This window comes from Chrysochloris asiatica, unplaced genomic scaffold (assembly GCF_000296735.1).
Source record: "Chrysochloris asiatica unplaced genomic scaffold, ChrAsi1.0 scaffold00023, whole genome shotgun sequence".
NCBI classification, from domain to species: Eukaryota; Metazoa; Chordata; class Mammalia; order Afrosoricida; family Chrysochloridae; genus Chrysochloris; species Chrysochloris asiatica.
In genome coordinates, this window is record NW_006408541.1 from 927,136 (window position 1) to 948,991 (window position 21,856).

Genomic DNA, 21,856 nt, shown 5'->3' on the forward strand with positions numbered 1-21,856 from the left:
GACTCCTTCTGTATACCACCCAACATGTCTTTCTGTGCATATCAACATTGTGCATTTAAACAACTGCTTTAAAGGCACCATTTTTGGAGACAGAGATGGGATTGGGGCTATTCCTCCCATCAGCCATCCCATAAAGATGTTTGGGTGTGTATCTTCTTTTACTCAATGCTCTCTAGACCAAAAAGTGGTCCAGATCCCACACTCAGCAGTGTCATTATGTTCTAAAGCCTTTCCTCCAAGCTCCCTTTCGTCTCCCAGGATTTTCCTTCCCCAGAGAAGGAGTCCACAATTCAGCATTAAGACGCAGCATGGATGTCCTCCTCCCAGCCCCATGAAGTTGGCACTCAAACATACTCTCAAGGCAAAACATGGTTCCTCAGAGCATCAGCTCCAAAAACTTTATGCCACATGTAGCTACAAGCTCCTTGGAGGATAGTAAGGAGGAAAAATAATGACATGGTAATTAAACCTATATGTGGCCCAGAGCGATGACTCTGTTTGGGTAATTATCTGCAGGCCCAAGGGTGATGGGCACTTGAGTGCAGAAGCTGTGGGTGAGTTTGGGGAAGTTCACTTCATTCCAAGAGGCACCTCTCAACATTTCACATCTTTCCTTGCAAACATGGAGGGACAGGAGCTTGGAGAGGGAAAGGGCATCTACTCTCTGTTCCCATAACACGAAGAGCTGCAGCCCTACAAGTAGCCATGGTTCAGCTCTCTAACAGACACGTCGCTGTACAGACCGGAAATTCGTTGCTTTAAAGACTTTCAAAGTAAAGTAATGGGGGCGTTCTGGGGACCAGAGAACACCAGCCCTTTATACAGACTCTCAGGGACAGCTCAGACCTCTGTGAAACAGCATTCCCCCACCCCATCTCACCCACCCCAACTCAGCAAAGATGCCCTCCACCTCCCTGGCTCCCAAATCAAGGCTCTCATACATCATCTGCTTCCAGAAGGTGCACAAACCCACTTTAACTTCTCCTTCCCCCAAGTAAATTAATTTCAAAGATTGAATGTGCATTATCTCTACCCTTAACAACAAAGACTTGGATTTTATCTGTTGTCAAGGCAACCCGAGCAGTTTTCTCCCTGGCTCCTAAATGCCTAGATTTATGTTTCCATAGCTACAAGAAATCCCTAGTTCTTCAAGGTTGCACAACTGGTCTACCCAAACTTTCAGGGATGTGGCTGTTTGCCAAGACGATGCCCACAGCATTGAAGAAACACATACCTACTCGCCCCCTCTCGCCCACGGGCTGGGTTTCGGCATGTCTTCCTGTTCCTGAGTCTTCCTTTGTACCTGTCAATGGCTCCTTTATTTACCTCTTGGGCTGCTCCAGGAAGCTGAGAACTTAGGAAAATAGAGCAGACCCAGGAAATAGAGTTCACTCAAACCTGGCTGCATGTACAAGACCCACCACTGCCAAAGAGACTGCAGGGAACACTGCAAAGTTCTGATGACTGCCTGGGTCCCTGGCAGAACCATGAAATGGGATAAGGTATTTGGGTAAACTCTGAGACCTCACCACATCCTGGAGGGACTTCTGCTCCAAATCCAGAGATGTTGCAATATCAATTTCTAGGACCCAAGAATGGTTTTTCCTCAGGACTAACTCACAGAGTGAACCTTCATGATGTCTGTATAATTAGACTTGAAGCATTGCTTTGCATCTTCCTATGATCTTGTTGGTCTTTCCTGAGGATTTACCATGTTTACCAATGAGGAACAACCTGGCAAAGTATGGGATGATTTGTTCTAGAGCAGCAGAAACCAATGGTGTGTGTGAGAGTGTGTGTGCATGTGTGCCTGTGGTGGTTGTTAGTGGCAGCCTGGTGACCCCATGGTGAATCTCTGCCTCGTCAACAGCACCATCCTTCACAACAACTTGTTGCCTACCAGTGAGATCTACAGAAGGTAGTTGCTGAAAGGGGCAAAAGACAGGGACCTAATTTTGGATCGCTGTGGAGGAGGTGACGTTGTTGTCAGCTACCCCTGAGCCAGTCTCCACTCATGAAGACGCCTTGTACCACAGGATGAAATGTTGTCCAGTCCTGTGCTGTCTTCAAGATCACCAGTGTACCTGAACCCATTGCTGTGGTCACTGTGTCTTCTGATGCCTCCCGCTCATCTTACACCTAGGCTGTTTCAGACAGAATTCTGTTGTGACCCATACGGTTTTCACTGGTTAATTTTTGGAAGTAGATTACCAAGCCTACTCTGTCTTAGTCTGGAAACTCCATTGATATCTGTCCACTATGAGTGATCCTGCACCACAGCAACACACAAGACGACTAACTGACAGATGGGGGGGGGCTGCTGGGGAGGGAGATGATGCCCACCATTTATTGGATTCAAATCATGTGCCAAGAATGAGACCAAGCCCTTGATAACAGCTGCCAATGGCCCCCGTCCTGTGTGGCCTCACTGCCTGGTCCCCGCGCCAGGAGTTCACCCAAAGATCTATAGGCTCATGAACTCTGCCTTGTGAGATGATTTATTGCTGTTGTCTGTTTGGGGGAAACAGCAGTTGTGCCCATACAACCTCCACTTAGCTGTACCTTTCATACCTCCACCCACTATTCCTTCCTGCACCACCTGATCAATGATCATCGGAAGCCAGAATCAGACAAACTTCACCCTGAACTACACAAACAGCAAACAGAGAACCAAGTATACACTTCCAGTCTCTGTCACACCCACTAGGAAACCAGTGGTGAATGCCTAAGAACACACATCTGTTTCAGTCATCAATGGAAAGTAGATACAATGACCTTACCATGCCTCAGAGACAGCAGACAGTTTCAGCTTACATGAAGAAACAACACAGAGCCGCACAAGCAAGTGACCAAAATACAAAGTCAGAAAGTATAATACCAGAAACGGTATTGGAACTTAGTTGCTAACACCTCTTACATTTCTTTTCCTTTAAAGATCGTCCCTTCCACTCTTTGCGTTTGTTTTTCCTTTGCTACTTATTTGTGAAATCAATTGGGAAATGTGTTCTGTCAAAGTCCCACTGCAGGATTTTGGCTGCTGATTCCTTTCGGTGTCATTTAGCTTGTTTCTTTATCCATCATATCCCTGAATCCTGAGAGTTAAATTCCAATGAGGGACCTGATTAGATTCAAGTTCAAGTTTTGTTTTTCCAGAAAGACTATAACTGGTGTTGGGTTATCCTCGGGACACACAAAATGCTAGGATGCCCTGCGTTTAGTGACACCAAGTTCGACTGGCGGGTATAAATGCTGTTAACCTGCTTCCTCCAGCACAGAGTTTCCCATGCAGGCTTTCACCTAAAGGCAGTAAAACTGTTGCCTAGATCTCTTCTTTTATTGTTGTTGTTGCTATGTGTCGTTAAGTCAGGTTCAGCTCATATGACAGAGTAGAACTTCTCCATGTTAGAACTTCTTCTAACATCTCCAACAATTTAAAAGCAGAGCTCATGATCTTTTCTCCCACAGAGCTGACCTTCTGATTAGCAAACAAGTATTGAACCATTATGATCCCAGGGCTCCTATTAGTTTACTGATTTGTTGGTGGTTGTGTGCCAGAGAGTCAATTCTGACTCACAGCAACCCCGTCTAGGGTTTTTGAGACTGTAAATCTTTACAGGAGCAGAAAGCCACATCTTTCTCCTAAGGAGTTAAATAACAATCAACCAACTTGACCTCATAGACATACACAAATCACTCAACACAACAACACAGTACACATCCTTCTCCAGAACATGGAACGTTTTCCAGAATAGACCACATGTTAGGCCACAAAGCAAACCTCAATAAAGTTAAAAACATCAAAATATGACAAAGAATCTTCTCTATCATAATACTATAAAATTCGAAATCAACCATAGGAAGATTAAGGGAAAAAAAAAATCAAATACATGGTAATTGAATAACGCCCTGCTTAAACACTACTGGGTAATGGAAGAAACAAAAATTAAATTTAAAAATTCCTAGAATTCAACAAGAATGAAAACACAACATACCAAAACCTTTGGGACATAAGTAAAAGCAGTGTACTGTTGTTGTTGGTAGGTGCTGCCAAGTCATTCACAACCCACAGTGACCCTATAAACCACTGCCCTGTCCTGTGCCACCCTCACAACTGTTGCTGTGCTTGACCCCATTGATGCTGTCACGGTGCCAATCCATGTCATTTGCGGTCTGCCTCCTGGTAACATGTCCAAAGTATGAGAGACGAAGTCGATGGCACTTTCAATATTCTCCTCCAACACCATGACTCAGATGCATCAGTTCTTCTATGTCCTTCCTTATTCAGTGTACACCTTTCACATGCATGTGAGGTTATTGAAAACACCATGGCTTTAGTCCTCAGACTGACATCTTTACTCTCCAACGCTTTAAAGAGGTCTTGTGCAACAAATTTACCTAATGCAATATTTGTGCCTGTTCCAAAGAGAGGTGACCCAACTGAATGTGGAAATCATCGGACAATGTCACTACTATCACATGCAAGTAAAATTTGCTAAAGATAATTCAAAAACAGCTACAACACTACATTGACAGGGAACTGCCTGAGGTTCAAGCCAGATTCAGATGAGGACACGGAACAAGGATATCATTGCTGGATATCAGATGGCTCTTGGCTGACAGTATAGAATACCAGAAAGATGTTTCCCTGTGCTTTATTCACTATGCAAAGGCTTTTAACTGTGTGGAACCTGACAAGCTATGAACAATATTTCAGAGCATGAGTATTGCAGAACACTTCATTGTGTTCATGAGGAACCTGTACATAGACCAAGAGGCAGTCATCCAAACAGGACAAGGAGACACTGAATGATTTAAAATTGGGAAAAGTGTGTGCCAGGGTTGTATTCTTTCACTATACTTATTCAATCTGTATGCTGAGCAAATAATCCAAGAAGCTGAATTACACGAAGAAGAACATGGCATCAGGATTGAAGGAAGACTCATTAACAACCTACAATATGCAGATGATACAACCTTGTTTGCTGTAAGTGAAGAGGACTTAAAATACTTACTGATGAAGATCAAAGAGCACAGCCTTTGGTATGGGTTGCACCTCAGAGTAAACAAAGCAGTGCTTAAAGGATGATTTATAGCAATAAATGCATACATCCAAAAAGAAGAAAGAACCAAATCAACACTTTAACCTAATATCTCCAACAATTTAAAAGACAGCTCCAAGGTAAGCCTACAGCCACCAGAAAAGAAATAATAAAGGTTAGAACAGAAATAAATGAACTAGAAAACAGAAAAACAATAAAAAGAATCCACAAGGCAAGAAGCTGATTCTTTAAAAGGAAAATAAAACCAACAAACCATTGATAAATCTAATCAAAAAAGAAGATACAAATTACACAAATAAGAAATTATATCAGTGACATCACAGCAGAACCGATGGAAATAAAAAGGATTATAGCAGAATACTATGAAGAACTGTACTCCAACAAATTTGAAAACCTAGAAGAAATGGAAAAAATTTCTAGAAGCACATCACCTACCTAAAATAACACAGACTGAAGTAGAAATTTTGAGTTTGTGTTCTGGACTGCAAAATCAGTTTGAACCACAAGGTCAGCTGTTCAAGCTCATCAGCCACTCCTCAGAAACCCTATACAGGGTTGCTCTGAGTCACAACCAACTGGACGGCACTTAACAACAACAGAACAAAAGAAGAAATTCATCACGTCATTAAAAAAAAGCCCAGGCCCAGACGGTTTTACTGGTGAATTTTAACCAAATATTCAGAGAAGAGCTGACACCAATCCTACTCAAATCATTTCAGAATATAGAAAAGGATGACCAGCTCCCAAATTAATTTACAAACATAACCCTGTTACTAAAACCAGACAGAGACATCACTAAAAAAAGAAAATTATAGACCAATATCCCTCATGAACACAGATGTAAAAATTCTTAACAAAATCCAACATGATAAAATCCAGCAGTGTATCAAAAAAAGTATACATCATGATCAAGTGGGATTCATACCAGGTACACAGAGATGGTTCAATATTAGAAATACAATCAATGTAATCCACCACATAAATAAAACAAAGGGGGAAAAACACATGATCATATCAATCAATGCAGCAAAGACATTCAACAAAATCCAACACTCATTCCTGAAAAATACACTCAACAAAACAGGAATAGAAGGGCAGTTTCTCAACGTAATTGAGCGTACATGTACAAATCCACTAGTCAACATCATTCTCAATGGAGACTCAATGGAGAATAACTGAAATCATTCCTCTTGTGAACAGGAACCAGAAAAGGACACCTTTTATCCCTAACTCCTATTCAATATTGTGCTGGAAGTCTTAGTCGGAGCTGTAAGACAAAAAAAGGAAAGTTAAAGGCATCTGAATTGACAAAGAAGAAGTAAATGCTCTCTGTTTGTAGAAGATATGATCCTATACTTAAAATATCCCAAAGACTCAGCAAAAAATTATTGGAACTCGTTGAAAGATTCAGCAAAGTGGCAGGGTACAAGATCAACATACAAAAATCAGTTGGATTCCTTTATACTAACAAAGATAGATCCAAAAAGGAAATCACGAAAACAATACCATTTGCAAAAACCACCCAAAGGATGAAATAAATCTAACCAGAGAAACAAAAGACCTATACAAAGAAAACTGCAAAACACTACTATACAAAGCCAAAACAGACCTACAAAAATGGAAGAATGTACCCTGCTTGTGAATAGGAAGACTAAGCATTGTGAAAATGTCAACACTACCCAATGCAATCTATAGATACATTCCAATCCAGATTCCAAGAACATTCTTCAAAGAGATGAAAAAACTAATTACCAACTTCAAATGGAAAGGAAAGAGACTTCAGATAAGCAAAGCATTACTACAAAAGTAGAACAAAAGAGGAAGTCTCTCACTTCCCGATCTCAAAATCTACAGCATAGCCACGCTAATCAAAACAACCTGCAACTGGTAATGAAGGACACACAGATCAATGGGACAGGATTGAGAATCCAGAAGTAAATCCATCTACCTAGGCTCAGTGGATCTTTGACAAAGGACCAATCCACATTTAATGGGGAAGAAATAGTCTCTTCAACAAATGGTGCTGGCAAATCTGGAAATCCATTTGCAGAAGAATGAAACAAGACCCATATTTCACACCATATACAAACAAACAAAAAAAGAATTCATCATGGATTTAAGGCCTACATGTAAAACTTAGAACTATAAAGATCATCAATGAAAAATAGCAACAAACTTATAGGCTATGATTCATGGCATAAATGCACTACCACATATAGTTGAAAACACACAAACAGCAGAAGACAAAGGAGATGAATGTTGTTGTTGATAGGTGCCATCGAGTCAGTACCAACTCATAGCGACCCTGTGCACCACAGAGTGAAACACGGTCTGGTTCTGCGCCAATCTCACCTGCTGCCGCCACTATGCCAATCCATTCCGTCTTCCTCTGTTTTGCTGACTCTCCCCCTTAACAAGCATGATGTCCCTCTCCAGGGACTGGGCTCTCCTGATAACATATCTGAAGTATGAGAGATGAAATCTCATCATCCTGACTTCCAAAGAGTGTTCTGGCTGTACTTCTTCCAACATAGATTTGTTTGTTTTTCTGTCAGTCTATAGTACTTTTAAGGAGCTCTGGTAGCGTAGTGGTTACGAATCGGGCTGCGAACCTTAAGGTCAGTGGTTCGAAACTACCAGCCGCTCCGCGGGAGAAAGATGAGGCTTTCTACTCCTGTAAGGATTTACACCCTTGGAAACCCTGTTACAGGGTTGCTATGGGTCGGAACCAGCTCAACGGTACTTAACAACAACAACATAGCACTTTTAATATTCTCCTTCAACACCATAACTCAAATGCATCCATTTTCCTAGTCTTCCTTATTCATTGTTCAACCTTCACATGAATACGAGGCTATTAAAAATACCATGGTTTGGATCAGATATTATTAGCAAAGTTTAAAATAACAACAAATGCTGGAGAGGTTGTGGAGAATATGGGACCCTCCTACACTGCTCGTGGGACTATAAAATTGTACAACCATTGTGGATAATGGTATGACACTTTCTCAGAAGGTTGCAAATAGAACTACCAAATGACCTAGCAATTTCTGTTGTTGTTGTTGTTGTTGTTGTTAGTGTCGTCGAGTCATGTCATGTTCCGGATCATGTCAGTTCTGACTCATAGCAACCCTGTATAGGGTTTCTGAGGAGAGGCTGGTAGGTTTGAACCGCCAATCTTGTGGTTAGCAGTTAGCTTCCTGTCCGAGGATTATCCTACAGAGCCATACCAAGACGCCAGCAATGTATCTACTTGGTATAGATCATCAAGAAATAAGAGCCATGAGGCGAGTAGATATATGCACACCATGTCCGTGGCAGTATTATTCACAATTGCAAAACTATGGAGACAGCTTAGATAACTATCAGCAGAGGAATGGTTGGACAAACTTTGGAACAGACACACTGTGGACAATGGTCATCACTGAAGAATAACAATGAATCTGTAAAACACCACATACCAAGGAGGAACCTGGAGGACATTAGGCTGAGAGAAATTGGTTGGCAAGGGACAGCTATTATATGAGACCACTGCTGTGAAAGGAAGGAACTCAGGAAGCATAGAGGTTACAAGTCAGGTGCTAACCTCAAGGTCAGCAGTTTGAAACTACCAGCCATTCCATGGGAGAAAAATAATGCTTTCTGCTCCGGTAAAGATTTACAGCCTCAGAAACCCTGTGCAGGGTGGCTATGAGTCGGAACCAACTCCACGGCACATCATCACCACTGTAAAAGGAGTCCTGGTGGGGCACTGTAGGATAAGCCCTCAGCCTCAAAGCCAGTTTGAACCTCAAAGTCGGTGGTTCAAACCCATCACTGCTCCTTGGAAACCCTATACAGGGTCACTATGAGTCAGAACTGACTCAACGGCACTTAACAACAACAACTACTACTATAAAAAGTCAAAAAAAGGTTTTCATTCAATGATAAACATTCTGTGATGGTTATCAGGGGTGGGAAAGAAGTGAGACTATAGCTCTGTGATAACTTGGGTGATGGGGAAAGCAGTTAAAAGGGAAAAAAAGAAAAGGGGGGAAAAAGGAAATTCCTGTCTTCTTTTCGCTTTTTAGTCTTTCTTTTGTTCTTTCTTCTTTCATATTCTGGAAGAGAAATAACTTATACTTATTTTCTCATTAGGACAAACTGTTGGGAACTTTCCTGCAAATGCAGAAAAAGGGAAAGTGAAGAGGTGGAGCGGGGAATGAAAAGCACCAAGAGAGAAAGAGCAGGTTTGGAAACGGCTCATGGTGAGGCCGTGCCACACGGGGGTATGGCTGTATTCAATGTGAAAAATGGTCAAAATGACAAATGTTGCATGGATTCTACGATTGTTTTAAATTTACATGTCATTATGATGTTGGAGAAAAATCTTGAAAGTGCCATGGGCTGCCCATAGAACCAATAGATCTGTGTTGGAAGAAGTGCAGCCAGAGTGCTCCTTAAAGGCCAAGATGGCCAAACTTCGTCTCTCATACTTCGGATATACTGTCAGGAGGGACCAGTCACTGGAGAAGGATATCATGTTTGGTAAGGTGGAGGGTCAGAGAAGAAGAAGAAGACCCCCAGCAAGATGGATTGGCTGAGCAGCAGCAACAATGGGCTCAAGCGCGGCAACAATTGTGAGGTTGGCCCAGGATCAGGCAGTGTTTCGTTCTGTCGTGCACAGGGTCGCTATAAGTCGGTGCTGACTCAATGGCACCTAACAAAACCAGCAACAAAAATAATAACTATTAGTTCTTTGAATCTTTCCTCATATAAACCAGGAGGCCCCAGATAATGGAAGAGGCGGTTCTAAAGCAGGGGATGTGGGCACACCTGCACGAAATCCATACCTCACTTAGGCACAACACCTGGTCTCTCTCCACTATCTAACAGGGTTCAGGGTCGAAGAGTAATGGGAGGTCAGCTGATAAGTCCCTTGAAGGTGATTTCCTCATTCTGCTCTTTATACATTGAAGCAAGAGTCACGCTGGGTGGGTCCTACATGGATTGATCTAAATAAAGATTGGTCTTGCCTTGCTCTTTCTTGCCTTTCAAATGTCACCGGTCACCTCCATTCCTCCCACCTCCTCCTTTTGTTGACCAATCAGAAGCCAAATTCTGAGCTAATAAGGGCAGTGACCCATTCTCTGACTTGCTTCCAGGCCAAACAACGTTCATTCAGGCCCTTAGCAGACGCTGTTCACCCACATCCCTGACCTCAGGGCAGCCTGGGTAAGCGACTAGCTAGGGAGCATGGAACTTTCCAAGAAAGTTGGTTCCCGTCCAGAAAAAACAGTCAGTTGTCCCCTCAGATGACCCCGGGAGTATTGGCAGAAGGCACAACCACTAGGAGATACTGGCACAAGTCAGAGAAAACAGGTTTCCACTGGTTCCTAGGCTCTGGTGAAATGTTCTAGAGCTTTGAGCTGGGACTTTGGAGTTTTCTAAGTCACCACACAATCAAGAGGCCACCATGGGCAGAGTGTGGTCCCAGGCTTCATGTGGAGACAACAGACAAAGAAGAGTGTATTCACTCACACAGTAGTGTGGTCCTGGTGGCTGGATCCCAACACCTAACCCAAACCAAACCAAACCCACCACAATGGGATCAATTCCGGCTCAGTGCCCCAACACCCAGCAACCCCCTAAGTGATGAGTCCAAGTCAGGCCTCACCAATGACTGACGGACACAAAAACATGTGACCCAATCCTGACCAAAACAAAGGAAGTTTGAGAAATACTTCCTCAGGGAAAACGTGTCTGGGGCTGCCATCTTGCTGCTCACTGAGGCTGAAATGAACATTGAAGGATGCTGCAAGCAACGCCAACAGCCCCAACCTCAAGAACCCAAATTTGACTCACCCCTGAACTTCCTGTTGGACAAGAAACTAAGTGCCCTTGCATTTGAGGCAATTTTGAGAGTTCAGCTTTTCTGTTACTTAAAGTCAGAGGGAAGTAGCAAGGCCTAAAGTCAAGAAAACCAGAGCTGAGTTCCCTGCCCTCGGCTACATTAAGGATTCAGACATGTTCGTGAGTGGTTGTTATACGCTATCTTTCTGGAAGGACGGGAGACTCCAAGGGCTCCTGAGAGAGTCACATAAGTCGACTTTCAGGAGATGACAAGGTTTCCTGGAGGAAGTTCAGCTAGGAGCAAGGGGCCTAAAGCCAGTTTCTCAACCTCAGCACTATTGTCATTTGAAATGGATAGCAGCAATATCTCCACTTTACAAACTGAGACTCGGCAGGTTGGATTCCTCATCCTGGTTCACACAAGTAGCAAGTTGATAACCTAAGCTTGTCTCCATTTCACCCCCTTCCTAAGCCCTGGGGGCAGGGGCAATCTAGAACCCAGTTCCACACTTCCACATGGTAGTTTTGGCTTTAATATGAGCTGAGTTGGATTATGGTGCTAAAGGGATTTGGCCAGATTAGGACCTAGTATGTCAATGAAAAGCATCTTCCCTTTCAGAAGACGTAGATGTACTAAGAAGTGAGATGTACTACTTGAAGCCTCTTCTCAAGCTGGAGAGAGAAAGCAGGGGGACTCCAATAAGGGAAACTGAGGGATGAACTGGTAGACAAGAGTGCATGGTCATCTTTGGTCAGACAGCAAATTCACCCGACCTGAGATCTGGTTTCACTCTCAGGGCTTAGACCCCTGACCACCTCACTGTAAACCTCCAGAAAATAGCCCAAAAGCAGAAAATAAGAAGACAAGTACAGAAATCTATAGCAGAAGGTTTGCATTAAGATCCATAGAGAAGCCAAACACCCTCAACATATCATAAAATGCCACTGCTCTGCTAAACTGGCCATCCAGGGACCTGGACCCATCCACTAATGTAGAGTTTTCTTCTGTCCAGAAATTCAGTCACTGAATCAAATAGACCATGTGGGCCAAGTGACTCCCACCTTCACCCAGTTGGGTTTCTGCTGCTATGGCATGACACCAGTAAAGGAGCCGTGGCCCACAGGAGGCCACAAAGGAGCCAGGGACATGGGTGCAGGGCTGGGGGAGGAGCCAGGGACATGGGAGCAGGGCAGGGGGAGGAGCCAGGGACACGGGAGCAGGACAGGGGGAGGAGCCAGGGACACTGGAGAAGAACAGGGGGAGGGCACTGTGCACCGCCAGCACCCTCCACATCAGAAGGTCCACTGCCAGGGGCAGCTAGGAGCTGCGAGGGACCAATCAACTTTCTTTCCTGGAAGCCCTTTCGCAGCACCATGGCCATCTCTTAATTTCAGTATATTAGGCTTGTGATGTTGTTGTTAGGTGCCATCGAGTCGGTACTGACTCATAGCGACCTTACACACAGCAGAATGAAACACTGCCTGATCCTGGGCCAACCTCACTACTGTTGCCACACTTGAGTCCATCGATACTGCCACTTGGCCAATCCATCTCATTGGGGGTCTTCCTCTTTTTCTCTGACCCTCCATCTTACCAAACATGATATCCTTCTCCAGCGACTGGTCCCTCCTGACAATATGTCTGAAGTATGAGAGACGGAGTTTGGCCATCCTGGCCTCTCATACACATTGAATGTTCTCCCTTAAGACCAACTACCAGATTATTCCACAGAAGGGTCATCAAGGCGGTTGTTGTTACTAAGGGCCATGGAGTCAGTTCCAACTCATAGGGATCCTGCAGAGGAGCAGTTGATGGGTTACAACTATCAACCTTGTGGTTCATAGCCCAGTGCCGATCCTACAGGGCCACACCAACAGCCCTGACCATCAAGGCAGGGATAATTCATACGCTAAAGAAAACTTCCAAATGTCATATGGGACCTGGGGGACAAGTTGGTCTTTCCTTCTAATCAACACAGAAGGGGAGTTCCTACGAAGCCAGTATGGGATCAGAAACGGCACGGGGTTGCAACTCCAAGGCCCTAGAGCCGTTTTCTCAACCTCAACACCACTGAGACTTATGTTGCTGTAGTTGGGTGCTGTCCAGCTGATACCAAATCAGAATAACCCCATATGACTGAGGAGAACTGTCCATAAGGTTTCCTAGGCTGGACTCTTCATGGGAAGGAGCTCACCCTTCCTTTCAGGGTCTGTGCTGCAAGAGACAACCCAGAGTTATTCATCTGGGAATTTGTAGCTATAGACTACAGATTGTTCCTCTCTTCCTGAGGCTGAGTGGACACTTGGCTTCCTAGTGTTTTACAATCCTTTGGAATAGAAACAATTTCTTTAGGAAGAGAAAGACTGGAGCTACTACCCCGGAATGCAAGTTTTTGGAGAGATGTTTGGCCACCCCTTGGCTGGTCTCCAGGCCCGGTGGTGGTGGTGGTGTTAGTTGTCAGCTGATTCTATTTCTGGAGACCCCACATGTGCAGAATAAAACTATGCTCCCTGGGGTTTTCAAAGATGTGACCTTCTCGAAGTGGATTACCGGGCCTTACTTCTGAGGTAATCTTTAGGTTTGTAGGCCAGATCTTCACCCAGAAACTCCTGACTGCAGGCCTAATGCCCTCTAACATCCAAAGCTTGTCCTTTAACCCACCCAACAAAAAAACCAACAACAACAACCCACTGCCCACGAGCCAATTCCAACGTACAGTGACGCTGTAAGACAGAGTAAAATTGCCCGAGAGGGTCTTCAAGGATGTCATCTTTACAGAAGCAGATAGCCACATCTTTCTCCCTCGGAGCTGCTGGCAGATCCAAACCAGGCAAAAAATATTAATCCAATTTACACTGTGCCACCTGGGTTTCCTTGCCTCTAGCCCAAGTACCAGAACTATGACAGCGTCCACTCACTTCTCCCTGTTCCTCATCTCCCTCCAACTGGCCGCGTGGTCCACCCATTGGCCCTCAGAACATCTTAGATCTCTCTGTCCCACAACACTTCCTCCTCAGCTGGGGTCCCACTTTCTCCATGCTTTTCCTGCACCCATATCATTAAGGCCTTTTTTTTAAATAAAGTTTTATTGTATTTTTGGTGAAAGTTTACATAGCAAATTAGGTTCCCATTTGACATCCTCTGGGAGCGTAGTGGTTACAAGCTGGACTGCTAATGTCAAGGTCAGCAGTTTGAAACTACCAGCTGTTCTGCGGGAGAAAACTGAGGCTTTCTGCTCCTGTAAAGATTTACAGCCTTGGAAACCCTGTTCAGGGTCACTAGGAGTCAGAACCAACTCCAAGACATCCCACCACAGACGATAAGCACAGGACTGCAAACCACAAGGTCCGTGGTTGGAGCTGTCGGCTGTTCCACCGGAGAAAGATGAGACTTTCTGCTCCCTCAAAGATTTAAAGCCTCAAAAACCCTATACGGGGTCACTATGAGTAGGAACCAACTCAACAGCACTTAACAACACACATCATTTCTTGTCATAGGTTACATTTTTCACTGTATCATCGTCACTGTCTGTGTTCTGATTGTTCCATTTCCAGCACTCTGGTTTCTCGTGTCTTCTTTGCTTTAGAATAATCACTGCCTTTTAAGTCTCATGGTGGTCATGTGCCATGGAGTCAGTTCCGACTCATAGTGACCCTGCACAGGGTTTCTGCGGCTGTAAATCTTTACGGGAGCAGAAAGCCTCATCTTTCTCCCACAGAACAGCTGGTGGTTTCGAATTGCCAACCTTGAGGTTAGCAGCCCGATTCGTAACCACTACTCATATTCAAGGGTAATAGCCTTTATTTTGTGTGCCAGTCTGTTACTTTCCAAAATGGTGACCTCTGGAGAGAGTTTTGGTTCAAGGTTTAAAGGGGATCTGAGGACGATTATCTCAGGGAGTCTTCCAGTCCTAACCAGTACAGTAAATCTGGACTTTACAAGCATTTAAGTTCTGTTCCAAATTTCTTCCCATTCCATCAAAATCTATCTGTTATGTCTCTATCAGAGTGGGCGGTGGTGGCATTCGGGCTCCCTCGAGTTCGTCTAGTGTCTGGGGAGAGGAGGCCTTGGCTCACGTGCGTTATTTGCTGTGAACATACTGGCAATCTGGCTGAGCCCACAGGCACCACGATTCCAGTGGCCATGCAATGTTGAGTTGCTCCTCCACTCAGACTACTCTGTGTAAGTCTTCACCACTCTGGTCAATGTGGACCAAGACACACAGGGAGTACCCCAGTGGGAGTACTGGCTAAGGGGCTAGGTGACAATAATGTTTCTGTTTGGATGGGGACATATTTGTTTCCACAGTGACCACTTCAATAGCAAAGACCCCTTCTGCTGCCCATCTGTAATGCTGCCTCTTAAAAATAAATGCATTGTTGTTAATGTTTAAAAGTGAGTTTAGTTACGTAGATGCTTTAAATAAACAGCTTCACAGGAAGTTTATCACTTCTGCAAATATAGCACAATGCATGCAAGTTTGGGAACACCAACCTGCATCCATCTTTACCCATGAAGGCCTCAGTGGCTACCTGCCTTGCCACCTGTCAGTTTCCCAGCATCACACACGCCCTGCACTCCAGAGGAGGCAATATTGGGGAGCTCACTTACTCAATGAGCTCTTCCTTCCTGTTTTATCCTGATGGGAGCATATGCAAATAGCACCAAGTTGGAGGTGGTGGTTAAGTGTCATTAAATCAGTTCCAACTCATAGCCACCTTGTAGAGGGTCTCCAAGGTTTGAACCACCAACCTTATCATTAGAAGTCTAGTGCCACACCAGGACCCCATATAGCTCCATATGCCATCTAAAATGATCTTTCAGGGTCTATGTTTGCTCATGTATGGATTGTCTGTGTTTGCATTAGAACCTAAGAGCCACACCAGGAGAACCCCATGCCAGCAGGTCTGTCTGCACTGTACGACTTCACAACCTGGAAGCTCACCTGGCACAGAAAAGGCCCCGGTCAGTGTGGACTCTGTTGGCCGTGTAGTTCCCAACGTGCCAGACTGCTTCCTGTTAGTATCACAGTCACAGTGCCATGTCCTCTGCCTAGAATGTTCCTCCTGGCCCTCATGGCGAACTCCTGCTCATCCTTCAAGACCCTGCTCAGACATCAACTCTATGAAGCCTCAAACAGTTAAGGTGTGCATGTGTCAGTCTGCCATGTGGTTGTTACTGTCTGGTCAAGTCCGACTCAGGACAGCCCCAATCATGCAGAGTAGAACAGGGTTCCCAAGGCTGTGACCTTTTGGAAGCAGATCTCCAGGACTTTCTTCTGAGCTGCCTCTGGGTAGGTTTGACCTACCAATCTTTCAATTAACTATCTACACCACCTGGCAACTCAGTCTCCCATAACACCGTGATGCCCTGGAAACCATAAACCATCAGCTACAATGTTCTCAGCAATGATATGTGCTGGATGTTGGGCTAAGCACTTGACCTCTGGTAACTCATTTAACCCTCACATTGAGATTAGAACAATGGCTAATCCCATTTTACAGATGTGAAAACAGAGGTTCAGAGAGGTTAAGCAGCAGGCCCAAGACCACAGTGATGTTAAATAATACACCCAAGATTTGAACCCACAGGATTAGGCTTCAGTACTCACCCACAAAGTTCTAAACAACCAACAACCACACCCAATAATTCTGTGGGATAAACTCAGGTTTACCTCCCTGGGCACAACAGGCAGCTCCTCAAAGGATCTACATTGCACGACACCAAGCCTAATTCACACTGAACCCACTGCTGTGGGGGCTGGGCCCACTCACAAGAACCCTGTTGAAGACAACAGAACTGCCCCCACAGGGTTTCAGAGGCTGCACATCTTTACGGGAGAAGATTGATTCATCTTTCTCCCACAGAGCAGCTGGTGGGTTTGAACTGCTGAAATTTTGGTTAGCACCCCAACACTGTGTCATCAGGGCTTCTAGAACATGCTAGTTGTTATGGTTGTCAAGTGCCATCGAGTCGGTTCTGACTCATAGCCATCCTGTATAAGGTTTCTGAAGAGCGGCTGATGGCTTTGAACCACTGACCTTGCAGTTAGCAGTCCAGTGCTTATCCTACAACACCACACCAGTACGTGCTAAGCACTCAATAATGGTGGTGTAACTTGGAGTCCTGGTGTGGCACTGTGGGTTAATTAGCCAGACCGCAAAGCCATTTGAACTGCAAAGTTGGCAGTTCAAGCTTACCCACTGCTCCTCAGAAACCCTATACAGGTTCGCTATGGGTCGGAATCAACTTGACGGCCCTTAACAACAACAACAATTGAGTCCTGGTGTGGTGGTGTGGGATGAGGCACTTTACCACAAGGTCAGTTTGAACCACAAGGTCAGCAGTTCAAACCCACTAGCCACTCCTTGGAAACCCTATACAGAGTCACTATGAGTCAAAACCAACTTGATAGCACTTAAAAACAGTAAAAATTGATCTTTATGTTGCTGAAATCTCCTTGAGAATTTCTTTCCCCTCATCTTGAAAACCAATATCAGCTTATAACTGAGCCAAGACCAAAAAAGTTCAACAGGTAAACACTTCTGGCTGTATAAGCTCCTAGCTTTCAAAGCTGTTTGCCATTTCTAATCTGTTCCAAGGGCGCCAGATACCAGGAATGTAAATGAGCTCAGGTTTGAAGTTAGGGAGGAGAATTCACTGGCCTGAGAATGACAAGGATGCCAAAACAACAACAAGAATATAATCTGTCCCCAAGCAGAGCAGTCAAGATCAGACAAGAAAGAATTTAGCTTGACAGTTGACTTCCCTGCCCAGAAACGCAGCCAATCAGTGAAGAGAAAGAACGGGCTATTTACTCTGAAATAATTTTTTTTTAAAGACCAGATTTTCATCCTATCAGGTATGACAAGAAAAGATAACAAGTTGATTTTCCACTCTGGTAACTCAATGTGGAGGGAGGGGAACATTTCTTTTTATCGGGTTCTCATTTCTGCGTGATGGTGTTTTGAAGCTAGTGGCAGGCGCCGATAACTACCCGGTCCCTTGCTGCCACCCAACACCACATGAAAATTAAAATGATTGCATTCTGCAGAATCGATCTCTCACCTTGCCTCTGGAGGGCTCTCAGCAGTATTCCAATTACATTTAAACAGCAAATTAAATTTTTAACAATGCAAAAATGAGAGGATAAACAAGGGAAATCACATTAGAATATTCCATGAGTAAAAATATGGCTGTGAGAAGGAAGTGGATTTTCCATTTTGCCACGTTGCTAAATACAACATGGTTTCCATTACTGCCGCAGGAAGTTAATGGCCAGTGAACATCCATCTTCATCTGTACCCTGGTCTCTCAATAACATTTATGAGGTACCCATGGATACAGGCCACTCTCCAAGTCACTAGCAAGTAATCTCTGTACAAGTTTTCCTAACAGTGACTAATGCACACCTACAATTTCTTATTTTCCAAAAAGCATGGTAAATGGGAAGAGAAAGGGGCATGTGGCCAAGAGGAGACTAGGAATACCATTGAATTAACGCTTCATTTTCTGTCCAGATGTTCTGACTTTCATGGCCAAGCTTTGGTTGGACAGGGGTGCTAGACGGGGTGGCCTTGTTCTTCTCCAGGCTTTATCTTCTCCCATACCTTCAGCCCCTCGGTCTTCCCCACAAACAGCATTCATGGAACTGTTTCAAGCTGGTGGAGTTTTTTAAGCAAGACTGGAAAAACTGAAGGACACATTTAAAGGAGAATTTGGTCTCAGAACTGATTTATGTAAAAGAGTAAATGGTGCCAGTTGGCTGTTTATAGAGTTAGAGATAAAATTAGATTCCAGACAGCCCTCCCCTATGCACAAGGGGCAAATCTGATGGATTATTGCTTTCATATTACTTTGAAAACAGCAACTTATGGAAATTGGCAAGGGGCTCCTTGAGAATGCATTCTTCAGCTATATCGAATAATTCCAGAAAATACGTTGGCTCCCCAAAATGACTCAAATTTAATTTGGGAACAAAACTAGAAAAGAGTAAGCTGATGAAAAGTTGTAAGCAGTCAGCCATTGTGAGAAGTTGTTTCACTGTCCACAGCTAAATAAACCATCACTCTCCACCTTCTGCCCAGCATTGTCCCCTCTGGTTCACTCTTAGCCTGGCTATCTTTCAAGAAAAAAGAAAGAAGAGGAACAGGATTCACCGTGGGACTTGTCGATCAGGCCAGTGGAAATCTTACTTAGTCATGCTGTTGTTAGGAGCCACCAACTCAGTTCTGACCCATAGCGACCCTGTATGCAACAGAATGAAGCACTGCCCGGTCCTGAGCCCTCCTCATGTCATCGGCTGTTGGAGCCATAGTGACAGGCACTGTGTACGTCCATGTCCTTGAGGGTCCTCCTGAGATCCTCGACTTTATCACGTATGACGTCCTCTTCCAGGAACTGGTCTCTCTTGATAGTCTGAGACAAAATCATCTTCTATCCTAAGGAGCATTCCAGCTGTACTTCATCCAACACAGATTTGTTCATTCCTCTGGCTGTTGTTCTTGTTGTTAAGTGTAGTCAAATTGGTTCCAACTCATAGTGACCCTGAATAGGGCTTCCAAGGAGCAACTGGTGAACTTGAACCACCAACCTTGCGGTTCAAACCAACTTTGCAGTGCAGGGCATTAACCCACAGCGCCACATTGGTGGTCTGTGGTATCTGCAATATTATTCACCAACACCAGAATTCGAATGCATGGATTCTTCTCCAATCTTCTTTATCCATTGTCCAGTTTCACATGCATATGAGGTGATTGAAAATATCATGATTTGGACCAGGCACACCTAAGCCCTCAAGGTGACATCTTTTTCATGAGAAGCTGGAAATCAGACCAACCTGAGAGTCAATATCTCCATGAATTCAAAGTCTTCTTGGCCAGGATATGCCTGTCCTGCCATCCGGTGATGGTCAGCTGTGTTGAGTCCATCCACCTATCTAACTAAACCCAGTGGTTTCCAACTGCTAACACACTGGGCTACTAGAGGAAAGACTGGCAATTTAAATCCACTCAGGAGTCCCTTGAGATACGAGTAGCACGGCTTCCAGGATCACAGCATTAGGCAAGCGGCCATAGTACCACAAACTAACAGATGGGAGGTGGAGTCATGAAAACAGAAGGTGGAGTTCTCTGGTTCCAGCCCCTCCCAGGAGCTGACATTCTCCGCCCTCAAGGAAAGGTCATCCTTCAAAGCACTTTGCTTTCCAGATATTTGATCTCCAGGACTTTCAACTTTTGCCATCACCTCAACAAATGGTTCAACTGATTTTGCAGGGACACCACCAGTAAGAGTTCTCAAGAGACTATTTTTCTACCTACCCTTCTGCTTAGCAATAGAAATTTATTCTGTATTTGAGCTTAAATGATAAAGCACCTGGTTATGTGAAAGGCTGTGATTCACAGTGGGAGCCCAAACTCTACTTTGAGTCTTGATGTAAATTCAGGCTCCATTTGGGCTCATTCTGACCTTTAGCCAGCTGTGCCCTCAGGCAGCGTGTTTAAAACTTACTGTTGTTAGGTGCCATTGAGTCAGCAGTGGCTCATAGTGACCCTATGCACAACAGAATGAAACACTGCCCGTTCCTGACCCAAACTCACAATTGTTGCCACGCTTGAGCCCAATGATGCTGCCACTTTGCCAATCCATCTCGCTGAGGGTCTTCCTCTTTTTCTCTGACCCTCCACCTTACCAAGCATGCTGTCTTTCTCCAGCAAACTGCTCCCTCCTGACAATATGACCAAAGTATGAGAGATGAAGTTTGGCCATCCTGGTCTCCAAGGAGCGCTCTGGCTGCACTTCCAACACAAATCTGTTGGTTCTTTTGGCAGCCCATGGCACTTTCAATATTCTCCTCCAACACCATAACTCAAAAGCATCAATTCTTCTACGGTCTTCCTTATTCACTGTCCAGCTTTCACATGCATATGAGGTTATTGAAAATACCATGGCTTGGGTCAGGTGCACCTTAGTCCTCAAGCTGACATCTTTGCTCTTCAATACTTGAAAAAGGTTTTGTGCAGCAGATAGTTGATCCAAGAAGAATGAAGTCCTTGACAACTTCAATCTTTACTCAGTTGATAAGAATATTGTTTATTGTTCCAGTGGTGAGGATTTTTGTTTTCTTACATTGAGACGCAATCCATACCGAAGGCTTTGCTCTTTGATCTTCATCAGTAAATGTTTTAAGTCCTCTTCACTTTCAGCAATCAAAGTTGTATCATCTACATATCGCAGGTTGTTAATCAGTCTTCGTCCATTCCGAATGCCATGTTTTTCTTTCTAGGATTATTTGCTCAGTATACGATCGCGCTAATGGAGGGGGCGGCAGCTGAACGATGTGCGAGAACTGCGCAGACCTGGTGGACGTGTTAAATGAAACCCAGACCACAGAGCAGTAGGGTGAGAGGTGTCTGGAGACCAGGTCAATGGGGAGACGCTGCCTCGCGGGAAGAGACTGCAGTGGCCAGCCAGGCTGTCCTACTTACCCAGGATGCGAGGGCGCCGTCCCCGCCTAGCCATTGGATCGTGGCTTTGAGGTGGGCTCAACCAACTTAGAGACCCACAAGTGCAGCCCAAAGCGTCTCATTACAACCCTGTAGCCCCTGCTGCGCTTCCGCCTCTTGACTGAGAACGTAAATCCCACCTTTGAGCCAGACTTTAGGGCAGTAGCACAAGGAGATTCATGTTTAACAGCGACCACACAACTGCCACTCATCTGTCTGTCATGCTGTGGTGGTTTGAATTTCTGTGATTCTGAGGGCTATGCCACCGGTATTTTAAATAACCAGCAGGGTCACCCTTGGTGGACAGGTTTCAGATGAGCTTCCAAACAAAGACAGTCTAGGAAGAAAGAGTGACAAACTACTTCCGAATCACTAGTCACTGAAAACTCTATGAATAGCAGAGAAACACTGTCAGATACAGGACCGGAAGGTGGGAAGGCACTCGGAATGCGACTGGG